Raw genomic sequence first — 20,747 nt, 5'->3', positions numbered from 1 at the left:
AATTGTCAAATTGATGTTATCTATTTTGTTACCCGTTTCTTCCTAGACTTGGAACCATTTTTATCTCCTAGAAACATGAAGAAAATGAAATATTCTACATTTCTGTGGATATCCATGGCTACAGGAAGTAGTTAAAGAGGAGCCGAGCACCATAACTACAGGAAGTAGTTAAAGAGGGACAGAGCACCATAACTACAGGATGTTAGATGAAGAGGAGCAGAGCACCATAACTACAGGATGTTAGTTCAAGAGGAGCAGAGCACCATAGCTACAGGAAGTAGTTAAAGAGGAGCAGAGCACCATAACTACAGGAAGTAGTTAAAGAGGGACAGAGCACCATAACTACAGGATGTTAGATGAAGAGGAGCAGAGCACCATAACTACAGGATGTTAGTTCAAGAGGGACAGAGCAGAGCACCATAACTACAGCATGTTAGTTCAAGAGGGACAGAGCACCATAACTACAGCATGTTAGTTCAAGAGGGACAGAGCACCATAACTACAGCATGTTAGTTCAAGAGGGACAGAGCACCATAACTACAGCATGTTAGTTCAAGAGGAACAGAGCAGAGCACCATAACTACAGCATGTTAGTTCAAGAGGGACAGAGCAGAGCACCATAACTACAGCATGTTAGTTCAAGAGGGACAGAGCACCATAACTACAGCATGTTAGTTCAAGAGGAACAGAGCAGAGCACCATAACTACAGCATGTTAGTTCAAGAGGAACAGAGCACCATAACTACAGCATGTTAGTTCAACAGGGACAGAGCACCATAACTACAGGATGTTAGTTCAAGAGGGACAGAGCACCATAACTACAGGATGTTAGTTCAAGAGGGACAGAGCACCATAACTACAGCATGTTAGTTCAAGAGGGACAGAGCACCATAACTACAGCATGTTAGTTCAAGAGGGACAGAGCACCATAACTACAGCATGTTAGTTCAAGAGGGACAGAGCAGAGCACCATAACTACAGCATGTTAGTTCAAGAGGGACAGAGCACCATAACTACAGCATGTTAGTTCAAGAGGGACAGAGCACCATAACTACAGCATGTTAGTTCAAGAGGGACAGAGCACCATAACTACAGCATGTTAGTTCAAGAGGGACAGAGCACCATAACTACAGCATGTTAGTTCAAGAGGGACAGAGCAGAGCACCATAACTACAGCATGTTAGTTCAAGAGGGACAGAGCACCATAACTACAGCATGTTAGTTCAAGAGGGACAGAGCACCATAACTACAGCATGTTAGTTCAAGAGGGACAGAGCACCATAACTACAGCATGTTAGTTCAAGAGGGACAGAGCAGAGCACCATAACTACAGCATGTTAGTTCAAGAGGGACAGAGCACCATAACTACAGCATGTTAGTTCAAGAGGGACAGAGCAGAGCACCATAACTACAGCATGTTAGTTCAAGAGGGACAGAGCACCATAACTACATCATGTTAGTTCAAGAGGGACAGAGCACCATAACTACAGCATGTTAGTTCAAGAGGGACAGAGCACCATAACTACAGCATGTTAGTTCAAGAGGGACAGAGCACCATAACTACAGCATGTTAGTTCAAGAGGGACAGAGCAGAGCACCATAACTACAGCATGTTAGTTCAAGAGGAACAGAGCACCATAACTACAGGATGTTAGTTCAAGAGGGACAGAGCACCATAACTACAGCATGTTAGTTCAAGAGGGACAGAGCACCATAACTACAGCATGTTAGTTGAAGAGGGACAGAGCACCATAACTACAGCATGTTAGTTCAAGAGGGACAGAGCACCATAACTACAGCATGTTAGTTCAAGAGGAACAGAGCACCATAACTACAGCATGTTAGTTCAAGAGGGACAGAGCACCATAACTACAGCATGTTAGTTCAAGAGGGACAGAGCAGAGCACCATAACTACAGCATGTTAGTTGAAGAGGAACAGAGCACCATAACTACAGCATGTTAGTTCAAGAGGGACAGAGCAGAGCACCATAACTACAGCATGTTAGTTCAAGAGGAACAGAGCACCATAACTACAGCATGTTAGTTCAAGAGGGACAGAGCACCATAACTACAGCATGTTAGTTCAAGAGGGACAGAGCACCATAACTACAGCATGTTAGTTCAAGAGGAGCAGAGCACCATAACTACAGCATGTTAGTTCAAGAGGAACAGAGCAGAGCACCATAACTACAGCATGTTAGTTCAAGAGGAGCAGAGCACCATAACTACAGGATGTTAGTTCAAGAGGAACAGAGTACCATAACTACAGGATGTTAGTTCAAGAGGAACAGAGCAGAGCACCATAACTACAGCATGTTAGTTCAAGAGGAACAGAGCAGAGCACCATAACTACAGCATGTTAGTTCAAGAGGGACAGAGCAGAGCACCATAACTACAGCATGTTAGTTCAAGAGGGACAGAGCACCATAACTACAGTATGTTAGTTCAAGAGGAGCAGAGCACCATAACTACAGCATGTTAGTTCAAGAGGAACAGAGCAGAGCACCATAACTACAGCATGTTAGTTCAAGAGGAACAGAGCACCATAACTACAGCATGTTAGTTCAAGAGGAACAGAGCAGAGTACCATAACTACAGGATGTTAGTTCAAGAGGAACAGAGCAGAGCACCATAACTACAGCATGTTAGTTCAAGAGGAACAGAGCACCATAACTACAGCATGTTAGTTCAAGAGGGACAGAGCACCATAACTACAGTATGTTAGTTCAAGAGGAGCAGAGCACCATAACTACAGCATGTTAGTTCAAGAGGGACAGAGCACCATAACTACAGCATGTTAGTTCAAGAGGGACAGAGCACCATAACTACAGCATGTTAGTTCAAGAGGGACAGAGCAGAGCACCATAACTACAGCATGTTAGTTCAAGAGGGACAGAGCACCATAACTACAGCATGTTAGTTCAAGAGGGACAGAGCACCATAACTACAGCATGTTAGTTCAAGAGGGACAGAGCACCATAACTACAGCATGTTAGTTCAAGAGGGACAGAGCAGAGCACCATAACTACAGCATGTTAGTTCAAGAGGGACAGAGCACCATAACTACAGCATGTTAGTTCAAGAGGGACAGAGCACCATAACTACAGCATGTTAGTTCAAGAGGGACAGAGCACCATAACTACAGCATGTTAGTTCAAGAGGGACAGAGCAGAGCACCATAACTACAGCATGTTAGTTCAAGAGGGACAGAGCACCATAACTACAGCATGTTAGTTCAAGAGGGACAGAGCAGAGCACCATAACTACAGCATGTTAGTTCAAGAGGGACAGAGCACCATAACTACATCATGTTAGTTCAAGAGGGACAGAGCACCATAACTACAGCATGTTAGTTCAAGAGGGACAGAGCACCATAACTACAGCATGTTAGTTCAAGAGGAACAGAGCACCATAACTACAGCATGTTAGTTCAAGAGGGACAGAGCACCATAACTACAGCATGTTAGTTCAAGAGGGACAGAGCACCATAACTACAGCATGTTAGTTCAAGAGGGACAGAGCACCATAACTACAGCATGTTAGTTCAAGAGGGACAGAGCAGAGCACCATAACTACAGCATGTTAGTTCAAGAGGGACAGAGCACCATAACTACAGCATGTTAGTTCAAGAGGGACAGAGCAGAGCACCATAACTACAGCATGTTAGTTCAAGAGGGACAGAGCACCATAACTACAGCATGTTAGTTCAAGAGGGACAGAGCAGAGCACCATAACTACAGCATGTTAGTTCAAGAGGGATAGTATATTACCGGCTAATAATATGATATAATGATATAATTATATGATCCACTCAGGCTGAACACAGTTCCATGCTGTATTCATCTAGAAACCCAGTTAGTTAGTTTGTTAAGTCTCTGTTAAGTCTGTTAAGTCTCTGTTAAGTCTCTTTTAAGTCTCTGTTAAGTCTCTGTTAAGTCTCTGTTAAGTCTCTGTTAAGTCTCTGTTTATCCACTCAGGCTGAACACAGTTCCATGCTGTATTACTCTAGAAACCCAGTTAGTTAGTTTGTTAAGTCTCTGTTAAGTCTGTTAAGTCTCTGTTAAGTCTCTGTTAAGTCTCTGTTAAGTCTCTGTTTATCCACTCAGGCTGAACACAGTTCCATGCTGTATTAATCTAGAAACCCAGTTAGTTAGTTTGTTAAGTCTCTGTTAAGTCTGTTAAGTCTCTGTTAAGTCTCTGTTAAGTCTCTGTTAAGTCTCTGTTTATCCACTCAGGCTGAACACAGTTCCATGCTGTATTAATCTAGAAACCCAGTTAGTTAGTTTGTTAAGTCTCTGTTAAGTCTGTTAAGTCTCTGTTAAGTCTCTGTTAAGTCTCTGTTAAGTCTCTGTTTATCCACTCAGGCTGAACACAGTTCCATGCTGTATTAATCTAGAAACCCAGTTAGTTAGTTTGTTAAGTCTCTGTTAAGTCTCTGTTAAGTCTCTGTTAAGTCTCTGGTTATCCACTCAGGTTGAACACAGTTCCATGCTGTATTCATCTAGAAACCCAGTTAGTTTGTTAAGTCTCTGTTAAGTCTCTGTTAAGTCTCTGTTAAGTCTCTGTTAAGTCTCTGTTTATCAACTCAGGCTGAACACAGTTCCAGAGTCCTGGTGTCCCTGTGTGTGTGTGTGTCTGTTCTGTAATGCGTTGTGTGTGTGTGTCTATTCTGTAATGCGTTGTGTGTGTGTGTGTGTGTGTGTGTGTCTGTTCTGTAATGCGTTTTGTGTGTGTGTGTGTGTCTGTTCTGTAATGCGTTTTGTGTGTGTGTGTCTATTCTGTAATGCATTGTGTGTGTGTGTGTGTGTGTGTGTCTATTCTGTAATGCATTGTGTGTGTGTGTGTGTCTATTCTGTAATGCTGTGTGTTGTGTGTGTGTCTATTCTGTAATGTGTTGTGTGTGTGTCTATTCTTTAATGCGTTGTGTGTGTGTGTGTGTGTGTGTCTGTTCTGTAATGCGTTTTGTGTGTGTGTGTGTGTGTCTGTTCTGTAATGCGTTGTGTGTGTATGTGTCTATTCTGTAATGTGTTGTGTGTGTGTGTGTGTCTATTCTGTAATGCATTGTGTGTGTGTGTGTGTGTCTATTCTGTAATGCTGTGTGTTGTGTGTGTGTCTATTCTGTAATGTGTTGTGTGTGTGTCTATTCTGTAATGTGTGTGTGTGTGTATGTGTCTATTCTGTAATGTGTTGTGTGTGTGTGTGTGTGTCTATTCTGTAATGCATTGTGTGTGTGTGTGTGTGTCTATTCTGTAATGCGTTTTGTGTGTGTGTGTCTATTCTGTAATGTGTTGTGTGTGTGTGTGTGTGTGTGTGTGTGTCTATTCTGTAATGTGTTGTGTGTGTGTGTGTGTGTGTGTGTGTCTATTCTGTAATGTGTTGTGTGTGTGTGTGTGTGTGTGTGTGTGTCTATTCTGTAATGCGTTGTGTGTGTGTGTCTATTCTGTAATGCGTTGTGTGTGTGTGTCTATTCTGTAATGCGTTGTGTGTGTGTGTCTATTCTGTAATGCGTTTTGTGTGTGTGTGTCTATTCTGTAATGTGTTGTGTGTGTGTGTGTGTGTGTGTGTGTGTCTATTCTGTAATGCGTTGTGTGTGTGTGTCTATTCTGTAATGCGTTGTGTGTGTGTGTCTATTCTGTAATGCGTTTTGTGTGTGTGTGTCTATTCTGTAATGTGTTGTGTGTGTGTGTGTGTGTGTGTGTCTATTCTGTAATGTGTTGTGTGTGTGTGTGTGTGTGTCTATTCTGTAATGCGTTTTGTGTGTGTGTGTGTCTATTCTGTAATGCGTTAGTCCTGTCAGAAACTTCAGACACTACCCGCATTCACAGCACTTCATCTCTTCACAGGACAGGGCCCCAGAAAGAGAGCATGTGTCCTTCCATCTCCTTCTCACAGGACAGGGGCCCCAGAAAGAGAGCATGGCAAAGATTGATACTGTCAAAGAGGAATGTACACACAGACAGACAGGGTAGACAGAGTAGACATGCAGGCCTGGGAGACTGCCTGGCACTTACAGTACGGAGCCTGCCATGCTGCGTGAGGGAGGAAGAGGGGAGGGAGGAGGGAATGAAGGAGGGAGAGAGGAAGGGAGGGGAGGGAAAGAGAGAGAGAGAGAGAGAGAGGCAGGGAAGGAGGGAGGAAGGGACTGGGGGGAGAGACAGAAACACAGCCAGCCGGCCTAATCTCCTCTGCTTTCATTTCACCAACAATTCAGCCATCCCCGCCTCCCTCCCTCCTTCCCTGTCTGCCTGGCTGTCTCCTCGTTCCCCAGCCTAAATAGAACTGGGCACGAGGAATAAAAGCTCTTCTCTTTTAATGCGAAGTGTTCTCTTTTGGAACTTGGACACAGTCTCTCCCCAGTAATGTAGCATTAGGAACTCCGTTCAGACAATTTTCAAGTTCATTCTCATAAAGGGTCTGACTCATTGTTAGACTCATAAGGGCTCTGACTCATTGTTAGACTCATAAGGGCTCTGACTCATTGTTAGACTCATAAAAGGTTGACTCATTGTTAGACTCATAAGGGCTCTGACTCATTGTTAGACTCATAAAGGTTCCGACTCATTGTTAGACTCATAAGGGGTCTGACTCATTGTTAGACTCATAAAGGTTCTGACTCATTGTTAGACTCATAACGGGTCTGACTCATTGTTAGACTCATAAGGGGTCTGACTCATTGTTAGACTCATAAAGGGTCTGACTCATTGTTAGACTCATAAGGGCTCTGACTCATTGTTAGACTCATAAAAGGTTGACTCATTGTTAGACTCATAAAGGGTCTGACTCATTGTTAGACTCATAAGGGCTCTGACTCATTGTTAGACTCATAAAGGTTCCGACTCATTGTTAGACTCATAAGGGGTCTGACTCATTGTTAGACTCATAAAGGTTCTGACTCATTGTTAGACTCATAAGGGGTCTGACTCATTGTTAGACTCATAAGGGGTCTGACTCATTGTTAGACTCATAAGGGGTCAGACTCATTGTTAGACTCATAAAGATTCCGACTCATTGTTAGACTCATAAGGGGTCTGACTCATTGTTAGACTCATAAAGGTTCTGACTCATTGTTAGACTCATAACGGGTCTGACTCATTGTTAGACTCATAAAGGGTCTGACTCATTGTTAGACTCATAAGGGGTCTGACTCATTGTTAGACTCATAAAGGGTCTGACTCATTGTTAGACTCATAAGGGGTCTGACTCATTGTTAGACTCATAAGGGGTCTGACTCATTGTTAGACTCATTTTTTTCCCCGAAAGATAATCTCAAGAAATGTTTTTCTGTAAAAGGTAATCAAATCACAAATTCTCCAGGATACAGTTTTAAAAAATGGATTTATTTGATTGATGAATATGTTTCGTAGCCCTTTCCTGCAGTCAAATGACCTGGCAGCCTCATGGGTGGAATGGTATTCATATTTCTTATCATTTCAACATTAATAAACATTATTTTTAAAAACCAGACAAAAATCAGATGTTTGTATGTCAAACAGTTGTGTTATATTTCAGTCTTCTGTGATGTATATAAAGTGTAATATTGGGATGAAAACTCCAAATTAAATACATTTCAACTCTGTATCTGATATGGTGCAGGTGTCTTGTTTTTTTTAAAGCCCATAACCATGTGTGTGAGGTGTATACTTTTGTTTCAAAGTGCATTTGTTTAAGACTACCCAGAAGCACTCTGTGTCAGACTACCCAGAACCACTCTGTGTCAGACTACCCAGAACCACTCTGTGTCAGACTACCCAGAACCACTCTGTGTCAGACTACCCAGAACCACTCTGTGTCAGACTACCCAGAACCACTCTGTGTCAGACTACCCAGAACCACTCTGTGTCAGACTACCCAGAACCACTCTGTGTCAGACTACCCAGAACCACTCTGTGTCAGACTACCCAGAAGCACTCTGTGTGACCCTGATTTAGCCCACTGCAGTAAATGAATGGATTAAAGGATGCTGCTGTCCAACTGTGTTCCCTCAAACAGGCCTTATTCCTGAACATCTCTGTTTGTTGTTAGTTGGACAGCAGACAGACTAGCGTGATATTTACCTACGGTGTTGTAGGCCCACGGTGATGACGACGAGGACAACGACGACGATGATGATGATGATGATGGCGATGATGATATTTACACATTTACAGTCCAGGATTTCAAGACAAAAACGATTGTAGGCCATAGTTCAAAAGATTTTGAGTTGACAAAAAAAAGACAGGGCAAAAATGACGCAAAGCAACCTGGGATACTCGGGCAGAACGGCCCAACACTGCCAAGCTGCAGAAAGACTGTAGCAACCTGGGATACATGGGCAGAACGGCCCAACACTGCCAAGCTGCAGAAAGACTGTAGCAACCTGGGATACTCGGGCAGAACGGCCCAACACTGCCAAGCTGCAGAAAGACTGTAGCAACCTGGGATACATGGGCAGAACGGCCCAACACTGCCAAGCTGCAGAAAGACTGTAGACTGTGAAAGAAAGACTGTGCTGAGACCAAGGTGTCTTTATTTAGACAGGGAGTCAATGCTGAGACCAAGGCCTCTTTATTTAGACAGGGAGTCAATGCTGAGACCAAGGTGTCTTTATTTAGACAGGGAGTCAATGCTGAGACCGAGGTCTCTTTATTTAGACGGGGAGTCAATGCTGAGACCAAGGTCTCTTTATTTAGACAGGGAGTCAATGCTGGGACCAAGGTGTCTTTATTTAGACAGGGAGTCAGTGCTGAGACCAAGGCCTCTTTATTTAGACAGGGAGTCAATGCTGGGACCAAGGTGTCTTTATTTAGACAGGGAGTCAGTGCTGAGACCAAGGCCTCTTTATTTAGACAGGGAGTCAATGCTGGGACCAAGGTGTCTTTATTTAGACAGGGAGTCAATGCTGGGACCAAGGTCTCTTTATTTAGACAGGGAGTCAATGCTGGGACCAAGGTGTCTTTATTTAGACAGGGAGTCAATGCTGGGACCAAGGTGTCTTTATTTAGACAGGGAGTCAGTGCTGGGACCAAGGTGTCTTTATTTAGACAGGGAGTCAATGCTGGGACCAAGGTCTCTTTATTTAGACAGGGAGTCAATGCTGAGACCAAGGTGTCTTTATTTAGACAGGGAGTCAATGCTGGGACCAAGGTCTCTTTATTTAGACAGGGAGTCAATGCTGGGACCAAGGTGTCTTTATTTAGACAGGGAGTCAATGATGAGACCAAGGTCTCTTTATTTAGACAGGGAGTCAGTGCTGAGACCAAGGTCTCTTTATTTAGACAGGGAGTCAGTGCTGAGACCAAGGTGTCTTTATTTAGACAGGGAGTCAATGCTGAGACCAAGGTGTCTTTATTTAGACAGGGAGTCAGTGCTGAGACCAAGGCCTCTTTATTTAGACAGGGAGTCAATGCTGGGACCAAGGTGTCTTTATTTAGACAGGGAGTCAGTGCTGAGACCAAGGTGTCTTTATTTAGACAGGGAGTCAATGCTGGGACCAAGGTGTCTTTATTTAGACAGGGAGTCAGTGCTGAGCAGAAGGTCTCTATATTCCAGAGGAGCCCTGTAAAAGCACCAAAATACACATACAAAAATAAAATAAAACCCACATTAAACTACACATTCATAAACACAATACAATACATGTTGTTATACACAACAACACAGGAAAAGCAGGGATGTGATCACATGACTTCAAAGAGGACCAGCCAACCTTTTGGTAAAGGATGCAGTGATGAGTCACTGTCTCCTGTGATAAAACGCAAGGTGCTATGAAGTACAGTATCCAGGGGGTTTAAGAGTAGAGGCAGCTACACTAATATAATCACCATCATCAATAACAGGTAGACAGATTGATAAATAGAATCACCATAATCAATAACAGGTAGACAGATTGATACATAGAATCGCCATAATCAATAACAGGTAGACAGATTGATAAATAGAATCACCATCATCAATAACAGGTAGACAGATTGATACATAGAATCACCATCATCAATAACAGGTAGACAGATTGATACATAGAATCACCATAATCAATAACAGGTAGACAGATTGATACATAGAATCACTATAATCAATAACAGGTAGACAGATTGTTACATAGAATCGCCATAATCAATAACAGGTAGACAGATTGATAAATAGAATCACCATAATCAATAACAGGTAGACAGATTGATACATAGAATCACTATAATCAATAACAGGTAGACAGATTGATACATAGAATCACTATAATCAATAACAGGTAGACAGATTGATACATAGAATCACTATAATCAATAACAGGTAGACAGATTGATACATAGAATCACCATAATCAATAACAGGTAGACAGATTGATAAATAGAATCACCATAATCAATAACAGGTAGACAGATTGATACATAGAATCACTATAATCAATAACAGGTAGACAGATTGATAAATAGAATCACCATAATCAATAACAGGTAGACAGATTGATACATAGAATCACCATAATCAATAACAGGTAGACAGATTGATACATAGAATCACCATAATCAATAACAGGTAGACAGATTGATACATAGAATCACCATAATCAATAACAGGTAGACAGATTGATACATAGAATCACTATAATCAATAACAGGTAGACAGATTGATACATAGAATCACCATAATCAATAACAGGTAGACAGATTGATACATAGAATCACCATAATCAATAACAGGTAGACAGATTGATACATAGAATCACCATAATCAATAACAGGTAGACAGATTGATACATAGAATCACTATAATCAATAACAGGTAGACAGATTGATACATAGAATCACTATAATCAATAACAGGTAGACAGATTGATAAATATAATCACCATAATCAATAACAGGTAGACAGATTGACTGGACAATCTACTTCCTGTTGACTAGAGAGACGAGATCAGTTTCCATTTAAAAAAATAGCCCACTTTAAATCTTAGTTTCTTAACAATCTCAGTCGTATGTTTTTTAAACGATAAATCATTGTCGATCCAAATACCAAGGTATTTTGTACGCAGGGATTCGTTCCGTTATAGAACCATCCGATAGGTAAAGATGTAATCCATCTGAGACAATCTTACCCCAAAAATTGAAAACAACATTACATTTAGTTTTGACCGTATTAAGTAGGAGTTTTGTAGAACCTACAACATGGGACGGCAGCCTTGTCACAACCAGGTCAGCAGTCGGGGTTGTTACATACATAATAGTATCATCCCAAGATTAAATACAATTTATGTTTAAAGTGGAGTAAATAACCTGAAACAGGAAATGGCCCCATTGGACAGGAAGCTCTCAAAGTGGGGTCTGAGGTACTGCAGGGGGTAAACTGACAGATCCCCCCCCCCCCCCCCCGAAACTAAAACTAAATTACTTATTTTTTTTTAATGAATGTTACTAATAAGATTAAATTATTTTTGGCCAAGGGGTCTGTGGAATAAGTTTAACGTGTGTAATACAATACAATGTTTATTTTTATGTTGTTTTTTAAAAACATAAATGCACTGTAATGTAATGTTTTCTCTCGGCCTCCTGGAAAAATGTGTAGAATTACAGGATATTATCTTTAAAGCTGCAACAACACATCTCTCTGCCCCATGACAAAAAGTGTAGAACTGCAGGAAATGAGCTTGAAAACTGTAAAAATGTATCTCCGGTGCCAAGAGATGGGCCTTTGCAGGGCCCGAGACTTGGTTTGTTCGACCATGCACTGCCGAAGCCATAGTGGTATGCTATTTTTTTTTATCTCACTCAAGAGACTATGATGTGGTCTCTGGTGAATTTGCTGTGACAACAGGGGTCCCTGGTGAATTTGCTGTGACAACAGGGGTCCCAGGTGAATTTGCTATCACAACAGGGGTCTCTGGTGAATTTGCTGTCACAACAGGGGTCTCTGGTGAATTTGCTGTCACAACAGGGGTCCCTGGTGAATTTGCTGTGACAACAGGGGTCCCTGGTGAATTTGCTGTGACAACAGGGGTCCCTGGTGAATTTGCTGTGACAACAGGGGTCCCTGGTGAATTTGCTGTGACAACAGGGGTCCCTGGTGAATTTGCTGTGACAACAGGGGTCCCTGGTGAATTTGCTGTGACAACAGGGGTCCCTGGTGAATTTGCTGTGACAACAGGGGTCCCTGGTGAATTTGCTGTGACAACAGGGGTCTCTGGTGAATTTGCTGTGACAACAGGGGTCCCTGGTAAATTTGCTGTGACAACAGGGGTCCCTGGTGAATTTGCTGTGACAACAGGGGTCCCTGGTGAATTTGCTGTGACAACAGGGGTCCCTGGTGAATTTGCTGTGACAACAGGGGTCTCTGGTGAATTTGCTGTGACAACAGGGGTCTCTGGTGAATTTGCTGTGACAACAGGGGTCTCTGGTGAATTTGCTGTGACAACAGGGGTCCCTGGTGAATTTGCTGTGACAACAGGGGTCTCTGGTGAATTTGCTGTGACAACAGGGGTCTCTGGTGAATTTGCTGTGACAACAGGGGTCCCTGGTGAATTTGCTGTGACAACAGGGGTCTCTGGTGAATTTGCTGTGACAACAGGGGTCTCTGGTGAATTTGCTGTGACAACAGGGGTCTCTGGTGAATTTGCTGTGACAACAGGGGTCCCTGGTGAATTTGCTGTGACAACAGGGGTCTCTGGTGAATTTGCTGGGTCCCTGGTGAATTTGCTATCACAACAGGGGTCCCTGGTGAATTTGCTGTCACAACAGGGGTCCCTGGTGAATTTGCTGGGTCCCTGGTGAATTTGCTATCACAACAGGGGTCCCTGGTGAATTTGCTGTCACCACAGGGGTCCCTGGTGAATTTGCTATCACAACAGGGGTCCCTGGTGAATTTGCTGTCACCACAGGGGTCCCAGGTGAATTTGCTATCACAACAGGGGTCCCTGGTGAATTTGCTGTCACCACAGGGGTCCCAGGTGAATTTGCTATCACAACAGGGGTCTCTGGTGAATTTGCTGTCACAACAGGGGTCTCTGGTGAATTTGCTGTCACAACAGGGGTCTCTGGTGAATTTGCTGTCACAACAGGGGTCTCTGGTGAATTTGCTGTCACAACAGGGGTCTCTGGTGAATTTGCTGTGACAACAGGGGTCCCTGGTAAATTTGCTGTGACAACAGGGGTCTCTGGTGAATTTGCTGTGACAACAGGGGTCCCTGGTGAATTTGCTATCACAACAGGGGTCCCTGGTGAATTTGCTGTGACAACAGGGGTCCCTGGTGAATTTGCTGTCACAACAGGGGTCTCCGGCCCTGAAAAGCTTGAGAAGCCTTGTTGTAGGACACACCAACGACAGGTTTATCCACACATGAAACAAACAGATGAAACAATATGCAATAAATATAATTTTTTTCCATCAACAAATACAATGGAAATTGGAAATAGTATAATGCATTTTAATTAGCACAAAATATAATATTATGTCATTGACATTTCAAAATGGATTGTTGACTAGAACATTTCGGTGTTATTTTGTTTTTTTTTACAAACTAACCAGTGTTTTTTTTTTTTTAAGGCAAAAGTAACAATGTAATGACTTGGTCTAAGCACTAAGATCAGGAATCATGCAAGCTCTCGTCTGCACATGGATAAATAGTCAACCTTAACTACACGCTACAGCACTGGAGACAAACACTATGGGGAATTCATGTAGCCTTCTGGCTCCTGCTTCACTGTAGTAACAGCTGGGTTAGGAATGTTCAATGTTGGCATTCAGTTGGCATGGTTTGACTATGGTATTATTGGGAGACCATGCCGTAAACTTTAAATTTGACATTTCGCCAAGAAATACGTTTGAATGAAAGTATAGCATACTTTAAATTAGAAAGTCCAGCACACAATGTTTTAGTTTCTAAACACTAATTTTGGAACGGGGAACTTTAATATATACCCTGGCCCAAAAGGTACAGGAGAGCAGAGATGGGTGGTAACAGGAGAACTTTAATATATACCCTGGCCCAAAAGGTACAGTAGAGCAGAGATGGGTGGTAACAGGAGAACTTTAATATATACCCTGGCCCAAAAGGTACAGGAGAGCAGAGATGGCTGGTAACAGGAGAACTTTAATATATACCCTGGCCCAAAAGGTACAGGAGAGCAGAGATGGGTGGTAACAGGAGAACTTTCATATATACCCTGGCCCAAAAGGTACAGTAGAGCAGAGATGGGTGGTAACAGGAGAACTTTAATATATACCCTGGCCCAAAAGGCACAGGTGAGGCAGCACAAAGCACAACCACGGTAACATGAACCGGATTAAACAAAACAAACAAACCTAGGTTATAAACAAACCTAGCGCAAGACAGCCTGTAGCATAACACCCTACACAAAGAACAGTTCCACACACAGACATGGGGGGAAACAGAGGGTAATATACATTTAGTCTGATGAGGGAATGTGAACCAGTTGTGTGGGAAAACAAGACAAAACAAATGGAAAATGGCTGGCTAGAAGACCGGTGACGACGACCGCCGAACAAGGAGAGGGACAAACTTCAGTGGAAGTCGTGACAAATGCAGCCCTTCACCTTACATCATTACTACAGAATTAATATTTAATTAATGTTTAAAGCATCAAACATACATGCAACATAATCGTATGCCTACTGTTAGGCTACTCTAAATTTGTATCAGTAACCGATGGTCTGTATCAGTAGCTGATGGTTTGTATCAGTAGCTGATGGTTTGTATCAGTAGCTGATGGTCTGTATCAGTAGCTGATGGTTTGTATCAGTAGCTGATGGTTTGTATCAGTAGCTGATGTTCTGTATCAAGAGCTGATGGTCTGTACCAGTAGCTGATGGTCTGTATCAGTAGTTAATGGTCTGTATCAGTAGCTGATGGTCTGTATCAGTAGCTGATTGTCTGTATTAGTAGCTGATGGTCTGTATCAAGAGCTGATGGTCTGTACCAGTAGCTGATGGTCTGTATCAGTATCTAATGGTCTATATCAGTAGTTAATTGTCTGTATCAGTAGTTGATGGTCTGTATCAGTAGCTGATGGTCTGTATCAGTAGCCGATGGTCTGTATCAGTAGCTGATGGTCTGTATCAGTTGCTGATGTTTTGTATCAGTAGCTGATGGTCTGTATCAGTAGTTAATGGTCTGTATCAGTAGTTAATGGTCTGTATCAGTAGCTGATGGTCTGTATCAGTAGCTGATTGTCTGTATCAGTAGCTGATGGTCTGTATCAAGAGCTGATGGTCTGTACCAGTTGCTGATGGTCTGTATCAGTATCTGATGGTCTGTATCAGTAGTTAATGGTCTGTATCAGTAGCTGATGGTCTGTATCAGTAGCTGATGGTCTGTATCAGTAGCCGATGGTCTGTATCAGTAGCTGATGGTCTGTATCAGTTGCTGATGGTTTGTATCAGTAGCTGATGGCCTGTATCACTGTATCAGTAGTTAATGTTCTGTATCAGTGGCTGATGGTCTGTATCAGTAGCTGATGGTCTGTATCAGTAGCTGATGGTCTGTATCAATTGCTGATGGTTTGTATCAGTAGCTGATGGTCTGTATCACTGTATCAGTAGCAGATGGTCTGTATCAGTAGCTGATGGTCTGTACCAGTAGCTGATGGGCCGTATCAGTAGCTGATGGTCTGTATCAGTAGCCGATGGTCTGTATCAGTAGCTGATGGTCTGTATCAGTAGCTGATGGTCTCTATTAGTAGCTGATGGGCTGTATCAGTAGCTGATGGTCTGTACCAGTAGCTGATGGTCTGTATCAGTAGCTGATGGTCTGTATCAGTAGCTGATGGTCTCTATCAGTAGCTAATGGTTTGTATCAGTAGCTGATGGTCTGTATCAGTAGCTGATGGTCTGTATCACTGTATCAATAGCTGATGGTCTGTACCAGTAGATGATGGTTTGTATCAGTAGCTGATGGTTTGTATCAGTAGCTGATGGTCTGTATCAGTAGATGATGGTCTGTATCAGTAGATGATGGTTTGTATCAGTAGCTGATGGTCTGTATCAGTAGATGATGGTCTGTATCAGTAGATGATGGTTTGTATCAGTAGCTGATGGTCTGTATCAGTAGATGATGGTCTGTATCAGTAGATGATGGTCTGTATCAGTAGCTGATGGTCTGTATCAGTAGATGATGGTCTGTATCAGTAGATGATGGTCTGTATCAGTAGCTGATGGTCTGTATCAGTAGCTGGTTTAGTCAGGGGTTCTGTGTAATCCCAGTAATACTGTCATATTTTTTTTATTTTTTTTTATTTTACCTTTATTTAACCAGGTAGGCAAGTTGAGAACAAGTTCTCATTTACAATTGCGACCTGGCCAAGATAAAGCAAAGCAGTTCGACAGATACAACAACACAGAGTTACACATGGAGTAAAACAAACATACAGTCAATAATAAAGTATAAACAAGTCTATATACAATGTGAGCAAATGAGGTGAGAAGGGAGGTAAAGGCAAAAAAAGGCCTTGGTGGCAAGGTAAATACAATATAGCAAGTAAAACACTGGAATGGTAGTTTTGCAATGGAAGAATGTGCAAAGTAGAAATAAAAATAATGGGGTGCAAAGGAGCAAAATAAATAAATAAATTAAATACAGTTGGGAAAGAGGTAGTTGATAGGGCTAAATTATATGTGGGCTATGTACAGGTGCAGTAATCTGTGAGCTGCTCTGACAGTTGGTGCTTAAAGCTAGTGAGGGAGATAAGAGTTTCCAGTTTCAGAGATTTTTGTAGTTCGTTCCAGTCATTGGCAGCAGAGAACTGGAAAGAGAGGCGGCCAAAGAAAGAATTGGTTTTGGGGGTGACTAGAGAGATATACCTGCTGGAGCGTGTGCTACAGGTGGGAGATGCTATGGTGACCAGCGAGCTGAGATAAGGGGGGACTTTACCTAGCAGGGTCTTGTAGATGACATGGAGCCAGTGGGTTTGGCGACGAGTATGAAGCGAGGGCCAGCCAACGAGAGCGTACAGGTCGCAATGGTGGGTAGTGTATGGGGCTTTGGTGACAAAACGGATTGCACTGTGATAGACTGCATCCAGTTTGTTGAGTAGGGTATTGGAGGCTATTTTGTAAATTACATCGCCAAAGTCGAGGATTGGTAGGATGGTCAGTTTTACAAGGGTATGTTTGGCAGCATGAGTGAAGGATGCTTTGTTGCGAAATAGGAAGCCAATTCTAGATTTAACTTTGGATTGGAGATGTTTGATATGGGTCTGGAAGGAGAGTTTACAGTCTAACCAGACACCTAAGTATTTGTAGTTGTCCACGTATTCTAAGTCAGAGCCGTCCAGAGTAGTGATGTTGGACAGGCGGGTAGGTGCAGGTAGTGATCGGTTGAAGAGCATGCATTTAGTTTTACTTGTATTTAAGAGCAGTTGGAGGCCACGGAAGGAGAGTTGTATGGCATTGAAGCTTGCCTGGAGGGTTGTTAACACAGTGTCCAAAGAAGGGCCGGAAGTATACAGAATGGTGTCGTCTGCGTAGAGGTGGATCAGAGACTCACCAGCAGCAAGAGCGACCTCATTGATGTATACAGAGAAGAGAGTCGGTCCAAGAATTGAACCCTGTGGCACCCCCATAGAGACTGCCAGAGGTCCGGACAACAGACCCTCAGATTTGACACACTGAACTCTATCAGAGAAGTAGTTGGTGAACCAGGCGAGGCAATCATTTGAGAAACCAAGGCTGTTGAGTCTGCCGATGAGGATGTGGTGATTGACAGAGTCGAAAGCCTTGGCCAGATCAATGAATACGGCTGCACAGTAATGTTTCTTATCGATGGCGGTTAAGATATCGTTTAGGACCTTGAGCGTGGCTGAGGTGCACCCATGACCAGCTCTGAAACCAGATTGCATAGCAGAGAAGGTATGGTGAGATTCAAAATGGTCGGTAATCTGTTTGTTGACTTGGCTTTCGAAGACCTTAGAAAGGCATGGTAGGATAGATATAGGTCTGTAGCAGTTTGGGTCAAGAGTGTCCCCCCCTTTGAAGAGGGGGATGACCGCAGCTGCTTTCCAATCTTTGGGAATCTCAGACGACACGAAAGAGAGGTTGAACAGGCTAGTAATAGGGGTGGCAACAATTTCGGCAGATAATTTTAGAAAGAAAGGGTCCAGATTGTCTAGCCCGGCTGATTTGTAGGGGTCCAGATTTTGCAGCTCTTTCAGAACATCAGCTGAATGGATTTGGGAGAAGGAGAAATGGGGAAGGCTTGGGCGAGTTGCTGTTGGGGGTGCAGTGCTGTTGACAGGGGTAGGAGTAGCCAGGTGGAAAGCATGGCCAGCAGTAGAAAAATGCTTATTGAAATTTTCAATTATGGTGGATTTATCAGTGGTGACAGTGTTTCCTATCTTCAGTGCAGTGGGCAGCTGGGAGGAGGTGTTCTTATTCTCCATGGACTTTACAGTGTCCCAGAACTTTTTTGAGTTAGTGTTGCAAGAAGCAAATTTCTGCTTGAAAAAGCTAGCCTTGGCTTTTCTAACTGCCTGTGTATAATGGTTTCTAGCTTCCCTGAACAGCTGCATATCACGGGGGCTGTTCGATGCTAATGCAGAACGCCATAGGACGTTTTTGTGTTGATTAAGGGCAGTCAGGTCTGGGGAGAACCAAGGGCTATATCTGTTCCTGGTTCTAAATTTCTTGAATGGGGCATGTTTATTTAAGATGGTTAGGAAGGCATTTTTAAAAAATATCCAGGCATCCTCTACTGACGGGATGAGGTCAATATCCTTCCAGGATACCCCGGCCAGGTCGATTAGAAAGGCCTGCTCGCTGAAGTGTTTCAGGGAGCGTTTTACAGTGATGAGAGGAGGTCGTTTGACCGCTGACCCATTACGGATGCAGGCAATGAGGCAGTGATCGCTGAGATCTTGGTTGAAGACAGCAGAGGTGTATTTAGAGGGGAAGTTGGTTAGGATGATATCTATGAGGGTGCCCGTGTTTAAGGCTTTGGGGAGGTACCTGGTAGGTTCATTGATAATTTGTGTGAGATTGAGGGCATCAAGTTTAGATTGTAGGATGGCTGGGGTGTTAAGCATGTTCCAGTTTAGGTCGCCTAGCAGCACGAGCTCTGAAGATAGATGGGGGGCAATCAGTTCACATATGGTGTCCAGAGCACAGCTGGGGGCAGAGGGTGGTCTATAGCAGGCGGCAACGGTGAGAGACTTGTTTTTAGAAAGGTGGATTTTTAAAAGTAGAAGTTCAAATTGTTTGGGTACAGACCTGGATAGTAGGACAGAACTCTGCAGGCTATCTTTGCAGTAAATTGCAACACCGCCCCCTTTGGCAGTTCTATCTTGTCTGAAAATGTTGTAGTTTGGAATTAAAATGTCTGAATTTTTGGTGGTCTTCCTAAGCCAGGATTCAGACACAGCTAGAACATCCGGGTTGGCAGAGTGTGCTAAAGCAGTGAAAAGAACAAACTTAGGGAGGAGGCTTCTAATGTTAACATGCATGAAACCAAGGCTATTACGGTTACAGAAGTCGTCAAAAGAGAGCGCCTGGGGAATAGGAGTGGAGCTAGGCACTGCAGGGCCTGGATTCACCTCTACATCGCCAGAGGAACATAGGAGGAGTAGAATAAGGGTGCGACTGAAAGCAATAAGAATTGGTCGTCTAGAACGTCTGGAACAGAGAGTAAATGGAGGTTTCTGGGGGCGATAAAATAGCATCAAGGTATAATGTACAGACAAAGGTAAGGTAGGATGTGAATACAGTGGAGGTAAACCTAGGTATTGAGTGATGAAGAGAGAGATATTGTCTCTAGAAACATATGGAGGATATGACCAGGCTGGGTGGTCAATGAACGGCCGATAGACAGTCCTGGGGTCCACACTATGGGTGTTGATCTGAATGTATGTTTTATTCATTTTCTATTTAATGTATTTCACCTTTATTTAACCAGGTAGGCTAGTTGAGAACACCTTTATTTAACCAGGTAGGCTAGTTGAGAACACCTTTATTTAACCAGGTAGGCCAGTTGAGAACACCTTTATTTAACCAGGTAGGCCAGGTGAGAACACCTTTATTTAACCAGGTAGGCCAGTTGAGAACACCTTTATTTAACCAGGTCGGCCAGGTGAGAACGAGTTCTCATTTACAACTGCGACCTGGCCAAGATAAAGCAAAGCAGTGCAACACAAACAACAACACAGAGTTACACATGGAATAAACAAACGTACAGTCAATAATACAATAGAAAGGTCTGTATACAGTGTGTGAAAATGAGGTAAGGCAATAAATAGGCCACAGTGGCGAAATAATTATAATGTAGCAATTAAACACTGGAGTGATAGATGTGCAGAAGATGAGGTGTGTGTGTGTGCTGTCACTACCCCAGATGTGTGTGTGTGTGCTGTCACTGCCCCAGATGTGTGTGTGTGTGCTGTCACTGCCCCAGATGTGTGTGTGCTGTCACTGCCCCAGATGTGTGTGTGTGTGCTGTCACTGCCCCAGATGTGTGTGTGCTGTCACTGCCCCAGATGTGTGTGTGTGTGCTGTGTCACTGCCCCAGATGTGTGTGTGCTGTCACTGCCCCAGATGTGTGTGTGTGTGTGTGCTGTCACTACCCCAGATGTGTGTGTGCTGTCACTACCCCAGATGTGTGTGTGTGTGCTGTCACTGCCCCAGATGTGTGTGTGTGTACTGTCACTGCCCCAGATGTGTGTGTGTGTGTGTGCTGTCACTACCCCAGATGTGTGTGTGTGTTGATTTGCTGGGACAGTGGTATTGTTTCCAGGGATTCTGTCCTGTCTTGAGCGAGATATAGAATTAAATCAGG

At 43.2% G+C, this 20,747-nt stretch overlaps 1 long non-coding RNA gene across 3 annotated transcripts in view; it reads left to right on the top strand.

Moving 5' to 3' along the window:
• The window catches only part of LOC118937335 (uncharacterized), a 169,932-nt gene that overhangs the window by 5,782 nt on the left and 143,403 nt on the right, over positions 1-20,747 (top strand). The window contains exon 3 of one of the 3 annotated variants that reach the window (XR_005034601.2): positions 47-8,463. The exons of the other annotated variants lie outside the window; for them this stretch is intronic. This is a non-coding gene — a long non-coding RNA (uncharacterized LOC118937335). Of the gene's footprint in view, positions 1-46; positions 8,464-20,747 lie in introns of those variants that run through there. 3 annotated transcript variants of the gene reach the window in all.

This window comes from Oncorhynchus mykiss, chromosome 3 (assembly GCF_057628025.1).
Source record: "Oncorhynchus mykiss isolate SJ-2025 chromosome 3, ASM5762802v1, whole genome shotgun sequence".
Lineage (NCBI taxonomy): Eukaryota > Metazoa > Chordata > Actinopteri > Salmoniformes > Salmonidae > Oncorhynchus > Oncorhynchus mykiss.
Note: the sequence above shows the minus strand (reverse complement) of the source record. Positions and strands in the feature narration are given on the sequence as shown.